The following is a 20,200-nucleotide window of genomic DNA, read 5'->3' as shown; positions in this document are numbered from 1 at the left end:
GGCACAGCGTACCGACTGTTCTTTTCGTCAAACACGCACTCATTTGCTTAATTCTAGGCATCATAACACGCATTTGATACCCGCATACTTGCCTTTCACATCGAAACAAAGTGAGTTAATGCTTTACGTGTGTTGCTTGATTCACTAGATTTGACATGCCTACAAAAACGCTACCGAAATCAAGCCTATTGGCTGCACTTAAGACATCCCTCCTCCACTGGCCCACATGAAGGTATCCCCAAGACTGCTCAAAATGTTTTTCGCGCACCAATTTCCCTTTCGAATTGCTCAATTGATAGCACGATAAATAACGAACTACGTTATCACTGTCATAGCCTCATTAATCATATAGGACAAATGGTCACTATATTACTAATGCTGAATAGAGGGTAAAACGATTATATTAAATGCAAACAATTCTTTTTTATTACAGAGACAATAACTCTTCAAAGGAATTAACATACATGTGATCACCTGATCACTCAATAAAAGGCGGCACAACGGGCCCCCTTCATACCTCGGTCCTGACGAAAGCCTTAAGAATGAGCGAGAAGGCTGAAACATGTTGACCCTATTCACTGACCTTATTCACTGATGTAAAAGACCAGTAACTTTGTCTATTATAACATCATTTTTGTTTTAATTTCCCACTCCACTCGTATTCTCAATAAAATTTCTGTAGCATTTTGAGTGCAGTAGGGAATTTTAACCTCACCACTTATGAGCACCTTGCACATCCCTCTCTTCTCCTTTTTTGATACCTGGACCCTACTGTAAAATCAGTTGGTCTACCTCCAGGTGGAGGACAGCATACTAACGAAAGAAACCCAATGAAGATGCTGTGACAGTACACGAAGGCGGAGAATCAAGATACACCGCCCCCGACCTGTGTACTCATGTGAGGGTTTTCTTATACAGTTTCCCAACATCGAAGACCCTGATACTACAGGACAAGTGATCCATTCTCCCTAAACTTGATTTTTTGTATTACCTCACATGGAAAGCCAGGAAGGGTTCCTTCAGCGGTATGAGTACAGCGCTGAGATACCCGTAGTGGTGATCGGCGCTATATAAATACCTATACATTTACATTTTACATACATTGATAGGGCCTCATAAACATAGCCATGATATCCACCTTCCATATGATATCATGGCTAAGTAAGTCCTGAAGCAGGCGTAAGGAAAGTAACGATAAGTGGGGTTATCGCTACTTTTCTTGCCGCTATGTTTCATAGTGGGGGGCTTGATGATAGGAGAAATGTCGCTTAGCGACTTTTCTCCTGTCATGTTAGGTCAGGAATGCCCACTTTGCATATCATTAGAGATGCAAATCTGGGCGTTAAGATTTCTTGGGCTAAAGCAAGGTTTCACGCGTTAGCGTGACCTTGCTAATTAGGCGATAAAACTCTCGCCGCTTTTCGCCCGAAAACGGCCTCAAAAGCAGCAATAATTTTCTATTGCCGCCTTGTAGATATGCCCCTATTAGCCTTGATATTCAGTGCGCCAAATGTCAATTGCACCTGCCACGGGCTTCTGAGCAGAACTTCTGGTGTGGCACTCTTTCTTTCACAAATTATGTACTGAGCGCACACATGCTCAAAGATTCCTCTATCTGTTGTATTCATTCATGTTCAGGTACGTTTTTTGTATAATTGTATTCTTAGTTGCATTATTTTATGTACAACCAATGAGGGCTGGTGGCATGGCACTAGAACATTTTAAAATGAAGTTTGAGAACATCTGGCAAAAGTGAGATAGAACGATGGGAGTTCTGCACACCCCAAGCTGGCGGTCTAGTTCCTATGTCATGGTATCTTCTCCCACCCACTAACAGCGGACCCACGTTTCTAATACTAAACCACCCCGATACTGGGAGCAGTTTTTCTTTCCTGAACTTTCAATCATGTTTGCGACTACTGCGATTACGACTAGTGGCTCACAGCGTTTTCTGCCATTCAGAGTTCCCACTAAAATCTGGAATTTCGTACCCTTTTGAGGTTGTTTCATAAAAGAAGATTGCTTACAACTATCGACTTTCAAAGAAAGCCTCAAGTAAGACGGTTTAAAAGTTAACTGAAGTGTAAGTAAACCACACATCCATGTTCAGCTGCAGGTAGCACTTATGAGGGGATTTCGCCAATTTCGCCAGACTGTACATGCAGACGCAGACGCTTAGTGGACGACGGGTAGACCGACAATCAAGTTCTTTCTTTGCTCTATAATGTACATTTCGTACAGAGCAGTAGGTTTTAATCCTCAGTTATCCATTTCTCGCCTCTCTGCCACCAGCTCCTGGGTGTAAACTTGGCCGGTATCATGTGTCTTCCTCGGTGGGCCGCGAGCACCGGCTGCGATCGCAGACATTACTCACACAGGCTTCGGTCTGCGAGCGAGGGAAAGAATTTTAATCCCCGTGGCAAACATGCGTGACATTATAAACAATGATGCCAGTCCCTTTACTGAGGGGATTACTCGAGGCCACTCAAAGTACCCGTTTGGTAAATTATGTTTACATTGGGGGATACTCTTAATTTCGAATTTTAATGGCTGCTCCCCCGTGGAAACCTACGCATGACCTCCTGTCGCACTTGTGAAGTTTAAACGCTTCATGACATCGCTGGGGCCTGTTGTGGGTGCTGACTGGTCACGCTCCACTTGTTGACCCCAAATTTCAGCAACTTTAGTAGCGGATTAAAGGCCCCCACCTACTGGGACTTTGAAAGGGTGATATCGTCGCGCAGGCGGTCTGAAGCGGCTGCTGAGTGATGCGGGTATCTGCAGCGAGCTGGTGTCACATCCGGGCACTATGGAGAGACAGAGCGCGCGAGCAGCTTCTGGGAGGCGTCACAGGGATAAAGCAGGGCCCAGAAATCATCTATCAATAGACTGTAGAGCATGCAAGGAATATATGCATGGGAGCGCTTCATGAATGTATGCATCCATACATTTATTGTAACATTTCATTTATCAACTGCCAATGCTCAATTGCTTCGAGACTGGGTACATGCATGTATGTGATGGATCGAAATCTGTATGTGTAGCACATCGTAATTAAATTACTTTTTCTTTGAAAAAAATCAAAGTGAAATATTTGAAAAGAAAATACAATCAACATCCGCTGGTAATAGATACACACATGAATGAATGTCAGATTGTTTTCCTGGTAGGTGTCTGCATATGAATGTTGTAGTCTACTGGAGTAATGATGAACTAAATATGTCAAGTTGTCATTGAGCCAATGTGTATCTGGGCCATAAATATTTGCATTAACTGGACGTATGTTAGTATGTAGTTTACACCTCAGTATGTTTAAGTACGCATTGCATGTTTGTTCTGTGCCTGTGCATTTGTCATTGAAAAATTCAACTTTGTACGATGTGAACACACACATGCACAGTATCTTTGATGTCTATATGCATGTTTCTATTTGCAAGTGCACAAATGAATGTACTAAAATGTATACATTTAATGTTTAACATGTGGTGTGTATATACGCATTTAATAGAAGATCCTATGTTTGGATAACTTTGAGCTCCTAACAAACCTTACAGCCTAGAGATTTTGACTGTCACCACCACTCATTTGCACACGCAGAAGTTAGTATTAATGTAAGCGTGAAGCATATATTACTTTTTTGTCTTTGCAATGTATGTAGTCAGATTTTGCTATGTTTAAAATTCACAGACTTTTTATGTTTAGGTCTGGTTTGACAGCACAGCTGCCTGCAAGACGTGTTGTACCAATTATTTAAAGCAATTAATGGTTGAGCTTTGCTTCCACACCCCATACTATTGTCTGCTTGATGTAACTTTCTACTCTTTGGAAATTGCTTTCATGGGAAGGCACAAAACACTCTTCAACATCTAAAAGTACACCCATTTATCGCCCTGTTTGTCACGGTCAATTCTTTATCTCCTACATGCGTTCTCTACAGATAGTTACTTTTTCCCTGACTGTCATAGGCACAGGGCAGGTTTTAATGTGATGAGCAGCATTTGTGCATTTGTGCATGCAACACATGCAAACATCATTTGTGACTACCTATGCTCACATGCGTTGGCACCTGCCCGACACCGCAGCCCCAGACTCACTCACGGAAACCTGGATGAACGCCTCCTCAGCGCCCGACATCGCCATCGCCATCCCAGATGGCTACAAGATCATCCGAAGGGACCGCATCAACCAGACCGGAGGAGGCATCGCCATCATCCACAGGAACACCATCCGTATCACGACCAACACCGACGACACCCTCACACCCACCGAGCACCTGCACTTCCAGATCCACATCAACCCCAAGACCACCCTCAGAGGCACCCTCATCTACAGACCCCCAGGACCACGCACACAATTCAGCGAAGACATCGCCGAGTTCATCAGCCCGCACGCCCTCGCCTCCGCTGACTACCTCCTCCTCGGGGCCTCAACTTCCACCTGGAGAACAACAACGACCGCAACACCACCACCCTGCTGGACAATCTCGCAAACCTTGGACTCAAGCAACTGGTGACCACCCCCACCCACTACGCGGGACACACACTCGACGCCATCTTCTCATCCAGCAAGGACATCTCCTTCAGCCACGCCACCGGACTCCACTGGACGGACCACAGCTGCGTCCACTTCAGCTTCAGAAGGACCACGATCCACCACCACCAGCAACAGGTTGCACGCCGCAGCTGGAACAAGATCACAGCCGACCAGCTCGCAACCTCCCTGAGCAAGAACCCACCCACCAGCGCAACGAACCCCAGCCAAGCGGCCACCAACCTCACGAAGTGGATCAGCGACTGCGCAGACGACCTCGCCCCTCTGAGGACCCCGCCTAGCAGACCCGGCAGCAAGAAAGCCCCATGGTTCACCGACAAACTCAAGAGCTCCAAGAAAAACTGCCGAGCCCTCGAGAGAGACTGGCGCAGAGACCCAACACCTGACAACATGACGGCCCTGAAGCTCGCCACCCGAAAACACCACCAACTGATCCACGCCACCAAGAAGACAGCATTCAAGGAACGACTGGACAACAACGCACACAACAGCGTTAAAGAGCTCTCCAACCCCAACGCCGGAAACAACGACCTCACACCTTTGAAGACCTCTGTAACTCCCTCGCCTCCTACTTCCACAACAAGATCGCGGACATACACAACAGCTTCAGCACTCTACAGTCGCACGCCACGTCCGAACCACCGCCCCCCACCACCACCCTCCGCGCCTGGACCCCGATCAGCTCCGAAGACACCGTCCGCACGATGAACACCATCCACTCCGGGTCTCCGACTGACCCCTGCCCCCACCATGTCTTCAACAAGGCCGACGCTGTCATCGCACCCCACCTGCGAGACATCATCAACGCCTCCTTCGACACCGCTACCTTCCCGGAGAGCTGGAAGCACGCCAAACTCAGCGCTCTACTAAAGAAGCCATCAGCCGACCCCACCGATCTCAAGAACTACCGCCCCATCTCGCTGCTCCCGTTTCCAGCAAAAGTCATCGAGAAGACCGTCAACAAGCAGCAGTCCGCCTTCCTCGAGACGAATGGATCCCTCGACCTCTCGCAGTCTGGCTTCCGAGCCAACCACAGCACCGAGACCGCCCTGATTGCAGCCACCGATGACATCCGAACCCTGCTCGACAACGGAGAAACAGCGGCCCTCATCCTCCTAGACCTCTCAGCAACCTTCGACACGGTCTGCCACCGTACCCTAGTGCAGCACCTCAACAACGTCGGAATCCAGGAGAAGGCACTGGAGTGGATCATCTCCTTCCTCACCGGAAGGACACAGATAGTCCGCCTCCCACCGTTCAGATCAGAAGCCACCGAAGTCATCTGCGGCGTTCCTCAAGGCTCCTCGCTTAGCCCAACTCTCTTCAACGTCTACATGAGCCCCCTCGCAGCCATCGCACGCCAGCACAACCTCAACATCATCTCTTACGCCGACGACACCCAGCTGATCCTCTCCCTCACCAACGACCCCGACACCGCCAGAGCCAACCTACACGAAGGGATGAAAGAGGTAGCCGAATGGATGAAGAACAGCCGCCTGAAACTGAACTCGGACAAGACGGAAGTCCTCATCCTGGGTTCCTCACCCTCCGCCTGGGACGACTCCTGGTGGCCCCCCGCCCTAGGCAACGCACCCAAACCAACAGACCATGCTCGCAACCTGGGCTTCATCCTGGACGCCTCCCTCTCCATGACCAGACAAGTCAACGCCGTCTCCTCGGCGTGCTTCAACATCCTGCGCATGCTACGTAAGATCTTCCGGTGGATCCCCACCAAGACCAGGAAAACGGTCACCCAGGCCCTTGTCACCAGCCGTCTGGACTACGGCAACTCCCTCTACGCCGGAACCACCGCCAAACTCCAGAAGAGACTCCAGCGGATCCAGAACGTCTCTGCACGTCTCATCCTGGACATCCCCCGCCGCAACCTCATCTCCGGACACCTGAGAGACCTGTACTGGCTCCCGGTCAACAAGAGAATCACCTTCCGTCTCCTCACCCACGCACACAAAGCCCTACACAACCAAGGCCCAGGATACCTCAACAGCCGCCTCAACTTCTACGCTCCCAAACGCCAGCTTCGATCGACCAGCCACGCCCTCGCCGCCGTCCCCCGCATCCGAAGAGCCACCACAGGAGGAAGGTCCTTCTTCTACCTCGCCGCCAAGACCTGGAACTCCCTCCCGACCCACCTCCGCCTTACCCAGGACCACCTCGCCTTCAGGAAGCAGCTCAAGACCTGGCTGTTCGAGCAGTAGCGGACCCCCTCCCCTAGCGCCTTGAGACCCTCCGGGTGAGTAGTGCGCTATACAAATGCTTTGATTGATTGATTGATTGGCACATTAAAGCCAAACCTATTTTCTTTGCCAATGCTGGTTTGAAATGCAATGATCAATAGGACGTGCTGCTACCACCTAAATCTGAATGTTCCTTTTTGATTGACCTCAAAAGGATGAACGTGAAACCCACCAATGCAATTTTTAAAAAAATGTCAAAATTACACCCTGTAGATTAGGGACGCATTAACACCGAAACATAACACATTTCTCTTTTTTATCAATAAAAAAATAGCAACATCTGCATAACAAAGACAAGCAAGGAGGAAGGCCTATTGTCCAGATTTTCAAGGGAATGTATCTTTTTTGACTTTAGAACCTTGAACTTGCATCTAATGCAAATTTGGGATAGCAGCATTTTCAGATCTGTAACATATCATTCAGTCAAAAAGTACACTTCCACTGCGGATTGTCATCATGTAACGGGTAACAGCTTTGATGGAAGAATGAAGCAATTGTGTTCTCACAACTCAAAAGGCGTACTTTGTGCTTTCACAATGTTTGGCTCTAAAGCAATCATCTGCCTTTGTCTTCGTAGAAATATGTGATCATTGGAACATTATGTAACCTGCCTGTGATCTTTCTGTTCAGTGCGAACATACTGATGATTGCAAATACAGTGTTATTGTGGAACAAAGTTAGCAAAGAGGATGGAAGATAGCTCTGCGATTAAAGGGTTCCTTGCTATCTGTGTGCACCCTGCATTTCATGGCTTCAAACACTGAAAGGGCCATATCAGCTTTTTATGCTTCTGAGAGCCATCAAATTAGAATCAAGAAGCCGCGTTAGTGGAACAAGACTTTTTAAACCCCACTGCCATCACTAAAGCAAAAACACACAAAACAAAAAATCCATAGTGTGGCATCTCATGCTTGTTTCAGGTGGTTATTCGTGCGTATGTCTGTGACTGTTGAAATATGCATGGCACCTTGGATTATGCACTGTGCAGCTATGCTGATGCTGTGTGTTGTTGCTGGGTGGCAGCTGGAAGGAAGGGTTGATGAAAGTATTTTTCATGAGATGGTGATGTCCTACTTTGCACTTAATTGTCGATGAGGTTCTGACCCACTTTGTTTCACTTCCATGTAAGATCCAGATTCTCAAGCCCCACCTACAAGTTCATTTTGTGACTTCCCTTCGACATTGCGGCAGTTCCTCTCCCTCATGGAACTTCATTACCGGTTGATGCAATTTTAATTAATAAACCATTTAGCCTTGACTTTAGCTGTAGCAGCCATCCTTTATACAAGTTAGGGCGTGGTTTTGGCTTTAGGGACACTGTTTGTAGTGCAGCTATGAATGGGCCTTATCTATAACTGGAAGGGCCACTAAGATCTGGTTACCCATCTGTGTTGGTGGCTAGTGTGGAGCAATGACGCATGATAGTAGGCAGATATTGGTGATAAGTTAGGATGCTTTTTAATTCAGAAGGAGGCCTTGGTAGTGTGATAGCAGTTTGAAAATGCCATATTTGTTTGGAGTCATGTTTTAAAGATAACGGTAGAACACAAATCACTACAACAGCCTTTCACTTTTAAGATGTTCGAGGGAATGCCCTCAAAAATATGCACAATGGTCACCCAGCTGGGGGCACATATAGTGAAGTGAAATATGCTAAGGAGGACAGAAAATATTCTGCAGATGGTCTTTCTATGCTTCCCTTGGAGGGGCCTGAGGATACTACTGGGATGTGAGCGGAAGAATTTTACACAACTATCGAATGAGTCTTAAAAAAAGGATATTAGTGGGAAAAATAAAAGTAGAGATTGCACAGGCTTTCCAGAGATGAACCCTGATTCTAGGAAGGAGATTGTGAACAACTGCCCCCATCTGGGTAGTAGGAGAGTCAACATTGGGATGCATTGGGTCCCCTACAACCCTGGACCCTGGTGCAAAAGCACCTGCCACACTAATTATAGCTACAACTCATGAAGGGTATGGCTTCATACAGAGAATGTGGTTGTACCAATTTTTTTTTATATGGAATGAAGTAGCCGGTGGGGAGTGCATGATTTTTGGTTGCGTTGTTGAACTATTGCAATTAGGAAAGAGATACATTTATAATCCCCAGAAGCCTGAATGCTTTTTTTTCAAATATCTTTACTTGTAAGTCAACAGGTTCAGCGAGAGTTTCAGGTGGATTCTCCACAACGTTCTCTAGTCATCTCTCAGGTCATGCACTCTATGCACACCCATACCCACTGTCACACACTTCAAGCAGAAGGGACCATCGCAAAAGCTACACTTCGAGGGTAGACTGCTTTTTAGGGAGGGCAGGCTGGTTGTATGGGAAAGGATAAGACCGAAGTTGGATGTGTTTGCTCATGAAGCAAAATAGAATGACCAGAATGAGTCAGCGCTTTTGGGCAGTTATGTGTTCACCTAATCTCAACGAGAAAGTGGAATGTGCAGTTTAGAGTGATGCTCACAGTTTTGTTAATGCTCTTGTTGTTCAAACACTTGTGGTGGGCTACTGTACAAGATGGCCCCACCTTAAGCAGCTCTCTCCATAGGTCCTTTTTTATCATTTACTTTGAATCTTGCACATCACATGTAAGCTGTGGGCGGCCCACAAGTCACAATGTGAGTAAAGATGGACATAACGATAAAACTCCGAACATAAACATAACACGTCCTTGAATTAATTGGTTAATAAGATGTCTTTTCGGGCTTGCTAGAATCATTTTCTTAATAGACACGCCTTTGCGGTCTAATTTGCACCTGTCTCAACTGAGAAATCACTTTGTAATTTGGTGGAGACTTCAGTCTCAACAAACAAAAAACTTGAAAGTTATTGCAACTGGCGTACTCACCAAACAGTACTCACAGCTTCTGTGTCAAGGAATGTTATGTACTGAGATGCCATACTAATGACTGACTGTGTACTATGAAAAAGCAAAATAACAATAAACAACTGCAACTCTAAGTCTCCTATGTGAGGATTGAAATTATTGCCCTGGTGTTAGGATGGACTCCTATGCTGGAATCATTGAAGCCCATCATAGCACTGCCTTTCCTTTTGTACCTATGGACCCATCTTTCTGTTGGGGCCAGATAGCTTCAAACCCCAGATATTCAAGTAGGCTGGAAGGGCTGGGGGCTGTTTGCGCTCACAGTAGACTTTGCATTGCTTTACACCATGGCAACACAGAGATCGGAAGGGAATGAGGAGACTTCCCAGTGTCCTAGAGAAGGGTACATGTACTCCAGTACCAGTATGTTTCAGATTATTTGTTTGCATCTTCTATTAATACGAATTATTTTGTTCAAAACTCAGTGCAAATATTAACCAAATTAATTGAGCAGAAAAAAAGATAAGCATTATGGAACCTAATCATGCAAAATGTACGAAGCTAGGCCTAATACCAAATAAAATATGCAACAATGTATCATTTTATTTTGTGAAATCATTAAAAAAAAGTCTGAGATAGGATTCCATTTACCCACCCAAAGCAACACCCCTTGGCTTGACTTAAAGCTGTTATTCAAAATCCTCATGACAGAGACAACACAGACAGCATGGCACTGCCATGATTAAGCTTTCAGGAGCAAATGAAAGTCGTGGACCTCTTCAGATAGGTCAGATACTCACTTTTCCCTTTAGCGTCACAGAAGAGCATTTCCCATGCTGCAGTACATCTCACCATGGAATTTAAGAAATGTGGCCTAACAATGTCTAACCTAATAGACCTACACTCGTTGCCTTCTCAAGCCTATGCTCTTTTCAATTCCTTTTAAGACCGAAGAGAAACAATTAACAGCTCTGAGTGTCAATCCTCACAGGACGCTTGGACATTACAAGATTTAATATGAAGAACTGAAAAATGGGGAAGAGAAAAATAAAAAAAATGAGTCTTCAAATTCTGTGCACACACTGTATTAAACATCATACTTTCATACAACTGGCTTGCTGCATCGTTCATTCATCTCAGCATATATTTAAAGTCACATCTTTTGCAAGTACATTCTAATCAACAGTCAATTACCATCAGCACACTCATCTAAAAAAAAAAATACTCACCCTAAACCCTAAAATTACCCTTGCCACCCCAAAACACATACTCATCCTAAACCTAAAATTACCATTGACACGCAAAATCCAATCCCACCATAAACCCTGAAATGTCACTTGCCATTAAAAAATCCATACTCATCCCAAGCCCTAAAATTGCCCTTGCCATTCAAAAACCAAAACCCACCCTAAGCCTGATATTACCCTTGCCACCCAAAAACCTGTTCCGACCCTAAACCCAAACATTACCCGTACCACCCCAAAATTGATACCCACCCTAGACCCTAAAAATGACCTTACAACCACAAAACCCATAGCCACCCTAATCCTTAAAAATTCACTTGCCTTCCCAAAACCCATACCCACTCCAAACCCTAAAATTACACTTACTACCCAAAAGCCCATACCCCCCTAAATACTAAAATGACCATTACCACCCAAAACCAATACCAATACCAGGGGAGTAGCCAGAACATTAAAACACTCCCACTTAATCGGTATCTCTAATGCCCAGGGAAGAGGGAAGAGAGTAAACCTTACTCACATTAAATGTGCTCCTTCCTTCCTTCCTTCCTTCCTTCCTTCCTTCCTTCCTTCCTTCCTTCCTTCCTTCCTTCCTTCCTTCCTTCCTTCCTTCCTTCCTTCCTTCCTTCCTTCCTTCCTTCCTTCCTTCCTTCCTTCCTTCCTTCCTTCCTTCCTTCCTCCCTTCCTCCCTCCCTCCCTTCTTTACTTCCTTCCTTCCTTCCTCATTCAGTCTACCTACCCTTTCATCATCACTTGATCCATTCATCAATTGTTCCACACACACTTCTAACCATTCATTCATCCCTTCGTTATCATCCATCTGTCATGTCACTTATCACTATCGATCCACACTTCCATTCATCCATCTACCCATTCATCCAGCCTTTCATCATTCCAGCCAGTCTTTCTTTCACCCACCAATGCAATGTTGTTTTTCATTTTTTTCCATCAATTCTTTCACCCTTGCATCCATCTTTTCATGCTTTTTGTCCTTTCTACTTGTCACAGTTTCTTTTTTCTTTTCATATGTTCTTCATTTCATTCTTCTTTCTAGCCCTCTATCTCACACTCTCAGTACCATAGCCAGTGCATTGTGGGCCACACTGTAAAGTAGTAAATGGGTCCCCGGCTACTATTTCATTGCTAAAATATAGCAATAACAGGGTTCAGTGTGCTGCTTAGGCCTTTGGTTCCTGGTGCAACTGCACCTGCTGGACCAGTTGAAGCTACGCCCCTGCACACTCTTTCATTCTCTTTGTCTCATCATTTTTCCTTTTAGACCTCCTTTACTATTATTGGCTTCCCAATACGGACCTCTGTTATGGGTTTCAATTTCTTTTTTATGAGCGTTTTCTACAGGCAGAACAAGCTCATAAATAATTATTGGGGTCAGCACCACCCCCGCTTAGGCTGTGAAAGCAGGGGGCCGAGTTTATATATATATATATCTATATATATCTATCTATATATATATATATATATATTCACTGAAAAAACCATAGGTTTCACACACGTTATGGTTAGGAATTAGCATTTAAAAAACCTTGCAAATTCACTGAAAAAATCATAGGTTTCACACATGTTATAGTTAGCTGGACATTTCACTCGTACAAAACCATTGAAATTCCCCCGTTATAGTTAGTTCAGCTAACTATAACTTGCGCTCCCACAATCCACTGCTGATGACGTCACATATTACATCACTCAGACTCTTTTATATGGCAATTTTTTACATTTCCAGAGGGGCAGAAGAAGGTGAATGCTCCAAAAGTCACCTGCACTATTTGTGGTGTTGTCTTATCAAGAGGAGATCCTAAAAAGAAATACTCTTTTAGTATTTTCACTATGATCAGGTACGTTAAAGGAGTACATCCTGTGGCTTTTGCTCGAGCTGCTAGAGACAACCCTCCAGCAGCTCAGCCGAGCACATCCGCAGCAGCTCAGCCGAGCACATCATTGGCAGCTCAGCCGAGCACTTCATCTGCGGCGGCAGCTTCACCTGCTTCTGTTCCTCTGGATATACACCCTCAGTTCAAGAGGGTGCATATACGGTGCAATGCGTGCAATGCTCTTCTCTCTTATGGTGACACCAGCATTCCCCTAATAGAGAGCAAGATACAGCAGCACACATGCGGCTCCCCATAATTTTTTTCATTTTTTTGTTCCTCTGTTCCTCAATTAACACAACGGCTCTTTTTAGAGCCACCTAACATCTAAACACTTAAATTTGATTTTTAATTCTATTTTTTTAATGATTTTTTTCCTCCGTGCGCACATGGTGCGCGCACCTGGCGACGGTGTGCGCACGAAGCGCGCACCTCGCGATTTAAAAAACAAAAAAATGTTTTTTTCACCCTTCGGGGTCCTTCAGGGACCCCCTGACAAAGGCTAGGGGGTCAGGAACTCTGTACCCTGCCCCCTTTTCACGTTCTCCACCTTTCTTATTCACTGATTCGAATGTTGACTGACATGTAACCACCAATCAGAATTACGCCCGCGCACGTTATGGTGCGCGCGCAGTGCGCGCTTATAGATATTTATGTACTTTTAACTGCAATTTTCTCAGGAACTACTGAACAGAATGACACCATATATGCAAAAAGCACATCCCTGACCTGAGGACTACCTCTTTGCCAAATTTCAAGTAATTCTGTTCAGCCGTTCGGGCTGTACCTTCGACTGAAGGTCCTATGGGAAAATGCATGGGGAAAACGTGTTTTGGGACCCCCCTTTTTTATCAGCCCACGCTTGACGAATCACCCCAAGACTTTCAGGGTAGGAGCTGAGCGGAGCGCCCCATTAGTTTTGAAAATTTCGCGAGGATCCGTCAACCGGTGCCAAAGTTATTCAAAATAGAATTTTCAGATTTCCTATGTAAACACGGTCCGAACTATAACTATCTACTGGCGACTGCCAGTAGATAATATATGTATATGTATATATATATATATATATATATATATATTCACTGACAAAAAACATAGGTTTCAGGGGCGTTATAGTTAGCTGGACTTTTCACTCGTACAAAAACATTGAAATTACCCCGTTATAGTTAGTTCAGCTAACTATAACTCGCGCGCCCGCAATGCACTGCTGATGACGTCACATATTACATCACTCATGACATGGTCAGTGACATCACTCATGACATCACTGAGGACATTTATTCTTCCATCGACCTTGAGATATATATATATAAAACATATGTAATTTTCAGAAAAACACACATTCACTGGATGATGTCATCATGTCATCAGTGATGTCATTTGAGATGTCCTCAGTGATGTCATGAGTGATGTCACTGACCATGTTATGAGTGATGTAATATGTGACGTCATCAGCAGTGCATTGCGGGCGCGCGAGTTATAGTTAGCTGAACTAACTATAACGGGGTAATTTCAATGGTTTTGTACGAGTGAAAAGTCCAGCTAACTATAACGCCCCTGAAACCTATGGTTTTTTCAGTGAATTTCTAAGGTTTTTTAAATGCTAATTCCTAACTATAACGTGCCTGAAACCTATGGTTTTTTCAGTGAATTTCAAAGGTTTTTTAAATGCTAATTTCTAACTATGCCTACAGAGATAAGACATGTGAAGAAAGAAGAAAAAACGCACAGAAAGAAAAAAAAGAAATGCAGAAAGAAGCAACAGAAGTCCTCAAAGACAAAGAAAAGTGCAGGAAGAAGGATAACATGCAGAAAGAACAAACAGAAGAGCAGAAAGAAGCCTTGTTGCAAAATCATCCTGTACCCTCAACTTTGTCAGACGGATACTGGTGGTAACTGAGTCTGACTAACCAGTCCTAGAGCCAGTGCTATGTTAAAAGACACTCAGAATACAGTGAAAACACCTACATACACTAGGGAACACTATGCGTTGGGGTCCCCCTGTGATCAGCATGACCTCCTCTGTAAGCCCCTAGTATATAATAGGGCAGGGGATTAAAACTACCTCTTAAAACGCGCCACAGGGGGTGTTTGCACATGTCACCTCAGGCCCCATCCCCTCACTTCCCCCACTGTGTAAACACGCCCTGTGGCTGTTTTAAGTTGGGAGATTAAGTCCCTTTGAATCCTGAGGGTCCCTAGGGTCCACCTAGACCTCTAGGTACCGCCAGTAAGCGCCACAGAGCTGCGTTGCAGAGAGATGTAAAAAGGGGCACGGCCTAGACCACCTCTCTGCAACGCAGCGCAGTGGCGTTTACTGGAAGCACCTGGTGGGATAGTTGGGCCCCAGGGTCCCTCAGGATTGAAGGGGAATTATTTCCCCAACTTAAAACGCGCCACAGGGCTTGTTTGCACACGTTAACTCAGGCCCCGTCCCCTCCCTTCACCACTGTGTAAACACGCCCTATGGCTGTTTTTAGTTGGGAGATTAAGTTCATTTGAATCCTGAGGGTCCCTAGGGTCCAACTAGCCCACTAGGTACCTCCAGTAAGTGCCACAGAGCTGCGTTGCAGAGAGGTGTAAAAAGTGGCACGAGCTGGACCACCTCTCTGCAACGCAGCTCAGTGGCGCTTACTGGAAGCACCTGATGGGCTAGTTAGCCCCCAGGGGCCCTCAGGATTGAAAGGGAATTATTTCCCCAACTTAAAACGCGCCACAGCACTTGCCAGTCCCTAAACTTCCCTTAACTTCATATCAGTCACCAGTATGGTAGGCCCAAGGGCAGGGTGCATTGTAAGCATAAGGTAGGACAAGCCCTGATGTGTGTGGCATGTCCTAATAGTGAATTACAGCCATTTTCGTTTTTCACTATTGTAAGGCTACCTGTTCTCCATAGGCCAGAATGGGCTGTTAGAATTGTTACATTCTATGATCCTAACAGAGCCAGGGAACATGGTAGAAATTTGAGTTTAGTATGCCTGAGCTAAGAATAATAAAATACATCTTTTAGTAAAGTTTATTTTAATATTCTGTGTTTGCAAATACCACTTTTAGAAAGTTGGTATTTGCTTGCTTGACCATTTCAGCCCGCCTCTGCTGTGATGTGTATCTGCCTGTCTGGTTGTGTGAGTGACAGGGCTGAGGAAACCCAGAGGGGCAGGGCTAGGCAGCCTGGTGGTGAATAGGAAGATTGGCAGTCAGATGAGTGGGAGGAGTACACCTGGGCTCTGAATAGGGTTGTGCTCTGCTACCACAATGCTGGTTCCACCTCCTGCTGAGCGGCTGATGGCTCTGCCCTGCAACCTGAATAGAAAGACAGAGTCATGTCAACAGAGTGCTCAAGAACTGGTTTGGACTGGGCAAAGGCCCCTCAACCCCAGAGGAACAAAGGAATTAGAGGTATAAGTATTGGGACCCTGCTCCCAAGAAACTAGATCCTGCTGTAACAAGAAGAACCTCTGCCAGAAGAGAAGGAACTGGGAAAGCTGTAGGATGAGTAACTGTCCCTGACCTGGGGGATTAGCCTGCAGTGGTTGCCTTGCTGCCGAAGGAGAGGAGAAAGACTGCTAAAGACTTTACTTCAACTTGTGCTTTGAAAAGATCTCCAAGGGCTTGAACCGAGCTTGCTCCCTGAACGGAGTCCCAGGACCAGTGGACTTCACCCCCAGCTCCCCAGAGTCTTTTGGAAGTGCCTGCTGCTGTTGTTGGGCCTTCTGAGGGACTGCGTGTCGCAAGGAGCTGGAAGCGCGACGCAAGGAAGAGAAGCGTGCCGCCGTCGGAGCTGTTGCCGTCGCATCTTGCAGAGAGTGTCGCAGCTGCAGCATCGCATCGAGCGGAAGCGTCTCGCATCATTCGGGAAGTGTCTCGCAACGCCGAAGAAGCGTGTCGCCATCGCAGCTGTCGCATTGCACCGCATCGAGAGAAGAGTCTCGCATCGAGGAGGAAGCGTGTCGCCATCGTAGTTGTCGCATTGCACCGCAACCAGAAAAGCGCCTCGCATCCACGGAGAAGCGTGCCGCCGTCGGAGCCGTTGTCGTCGCATCTCGCAGAAGGGGTGTCGCCGCCGCAGCATCGCATCGAGCGGAAGCATCTCGCAACGTCGGAGAAGAGTGCTGCTGCCAAAGCCGCTGTCGTCGCATCTCGTCAAGGGTGACGCCGCTGTAGCTGACGCATCGAGTCGAGTCTTCTCGCAACATCGGAGAAGCGTAACGCATCTGGAAGATCCCGTCTTTATTTCTTTCGCACCAAGAACTTCAACGCATCTGCATCGCTGCAACACTTTCGTTGCCCTGCATGTCGCATCTAAGGTACATTGACTTAAAGTGTCGCATTTAAGAACTTAAGAGAACTAAGCAATCTTCTACCAACTAAGCAACCGTATTGTGTATTTTTAATCGTTTAATGGTCTTGTGATAATCCTATATAAAGAATCCTTATTTTTAATATAACTACCTGTGTGGTGTCCATTTGTAGTGTTGTCACTTGGTTACTGTATGTGTTCCCAAATGCTTAATCTATAATGCTCTGAGATAAGCCTTGTCTGCTCGTGCCAAGCTACCCAGAGGGTGAGCAAGGGGTTGTTTTAGTAGTGTAACCCCTTACCCTGACTAGAGGAAAGGATCCCTGCTTGTCACAAGTACCTACCTGTGCCAACCAGAGAACCCGGATTCTAACAACGGGCATTACATTTTGAGATGGGGGGTGGAGGGTCAGGGGGTATTTCTGCCAAGTGAGCCCGGAGTCACAGTCACAAATGTCCTCTTCCTCCTGAATAAAAGTGAGATTATGCTGCATACTTGTTCATATTTTAGGTAGTTCTCACAGACACACATTTTAAAAACAATAAAGTTCCTAATACCCACCTTCTCTGAACAGTTAGCTTGCTGCCCCATCCACCTCCTCCCTATCCTCTGTTGTCTGAATCCATGGACTAGCCTCCTCCCTCCTGCCATGCATGGTCTGATATGCTGCCACTGCCCTGCATTTAGCATGATGTACCAGTCCACTCCTCCTGCCCTCCATTGCCCAATTCTATGGCCCATCATTGACCTCCTGCTTAGCCTCTTTGCTTAGCTTGCTGCCCCTATTCTCCTTCCCCCTGCCCTCCGATGTCTTTGTGCATGCCCCTGCTCCATCCTTTTTGCCCACCATGTTCCATGGACCTGCCACTCCTATCTACTCTGAGTGTTTTGTTGAGCTGCCACTCCCCTCCCACCTGCCTAGCATTATCAGATGACTGTAACCTGTCCCTGCCACCTCCACCCTGCCTGTCCACATGCCATGCCCCTATCCCCTTCCTCCTGTCCTCCATGGTCCATTTTACTGCCACACACTTCTGCCCTCCCTGGTCTGTTGTGCTGCAACTGCTCCTCCTGCCGTCCCCGCCCAATCTGTTGTGAGGCCCCTTCCCCTGAACTCTCTTGTCTGTGCCCAAGTCCTGAACCTCCCTTCTATCCTCCATGGTCCTTTGTGCATGCCCCTGCACCCCCCTTCTTGCCCATCATAGCCATTGTGCTGCCACTACCCCTCCCGCTTGCCATGCATGGTCTTCTGTGCTGCCATGGCCCCTCCCACCTTCCCTGTGTGGTCAGCTAGCTGCCCCTGACCCCCTCCCACCTTCCCTCCATGGTCTGTGTGTATGCCATCATAGTCTCATTGTTGCTCTCCATGGTGTGTCTTGTTTCTAGTGCCCATCGTGCCTGACCTCCACGGTCATCTTGCTGCTCCTACCCTGCCTCCATGTCCCCAGCCCTCTGTTTCCATGTGCAGGCCCCTATTCCCTCCCTCCTGGCTTGTCTGTTCCATTGTAATGCCCCTGACCCGTCCCTCCTGCCCTTTATGGTCTGTTATGCTGCAGCTTTCTCTCCTGTCTGTCCATTATGGTCAGCTAGCTACCCTTGCCTCTTTCCCCTCTGTTCTCTGTTGTCCATGTGCATGGTCCTGTCCCCTCCCTATTGCTTTCTATGGATTGTTGTGCTGCACTCCCGTCCCGCATGCGCTGTGTGGTGTATTGTACTGCTGCAAACCCTGATGCCTGCCCTGTAGGGTCAGTTTGGTGCACCTCTCCATGTCCCCCCTGTCCTCTGTTATCCAAGTCCATGTCCCTACCCCAATTCCTCCTGCCTACCATGATCCAATGTACCATACTTGCGAACATTTTGAACTTGGTAAGAGGGAAATTTTGAAAAAAACTGGGGTATTGATTTTCCCCTTTGAGTTACATTGAAAAATAAGACATTGTAGACAGGAGACAGATCAAATAAAGCACATTGGACGTTTCCTGGCTGAAACAGGTCTGTTGGCATGTATGGTTGTACTACCACTGCCTCTTCCTTCTGCCCACAATGGTCTATTATATTGCCACAGCCTCTCTTGCCAGTCCTGTATTGTTGGTTTGTTGCCCCTGCCCCCCTTTCCACAGCCCTCCATAGTCTGTTGTGCTGCCACTGCCCTTCCTGCCTGCCCAGTGTTGTCAAATTGTTGCCTCTGCACTCTCCTAACTGCCTTCAATTTTCAGAGATCGTGCACCTGGCCTCTGCCTCTCAACAATATCCCAATGAACAACTAAATTGCTAACATTCTATATTTATTACAAAAGTGTGGAACGCCTGACGTCATCTTGATGTAATCAAAACTGTAATACCTAGAGTATTTCCTTTAGAAATTACATATATGAGAGGGTCTTATTTGCATCAAAAGTATGGTTAGTGCTCTAACAAACTAAAATGAGGACATATTTTCTGAGTTTTCAAAGAGCGACAAAGAACTTTTAAATTATTTGTAATCTTTATGTTTTTTTATCAGTTGACCACTTGATTAAATGTTGCACCTAGGGGAGAGGATGTGGTGTTACTTCCAGAGCTGCAGACTTTGCAACTGGGGAACCAGGTTGGAGTTTCTGCTTCAGCTCAACATTCTGTGATTCTGGTCAAATTACTTAATCTACCCATGTCTACAACCAAAATGAATTTGATCTTGTGTGATGTAACCAATGCTCATGTAAAGCACTCCAATACCTGACAAGTCTGCACTATATAAAACTGCAAATACACAAAAAATAAGTGTTTTGCACACTTCTGTCATTGGGCTACATGTGGGCTACATCTGGGTGATATTTCTGCTACATTTGGGCTCTTTTGTCTCTGGTGGCCATCTTGGGAGATTTATTTGTTATGAAGTTTCCTAATTTCCTTATTTACTGCAGTCTCCTCAGTGGGAATACTTTCAGTTTTTTATTTTGGTTCCATCAAGAAGGCATTCAGATGTGTCACACATTTGCCATAAATTCTGAATGTTAGCACTCTAGTTGCTCATTAGATCACTGTAGTAAAACTACTGCTCACCAGGGAAGTCTGCTGCTGGTATTCAAAGTGCATGTTTCAGTCTGCATGTCAGAATTTGTTTATGAAATAGAAGAGGATTTGAGAAGTCAA

This window comes from Triturus cristatus, chromosome 9 (genome assembly GCF_964204655.1).
Source record: "Triturus cristatus chromosome 9, aTriCri1.1, whole genome shotgun sequence".
NCBI classification, from domain to species: Eukaryota; Metazoa; Chordata; class Amphibia; order Caudata; family Salamandridae; genus Triturus; species Triturus cristatus.
This window is presented reverse-complemented; position numbering follows the sequence as displayed.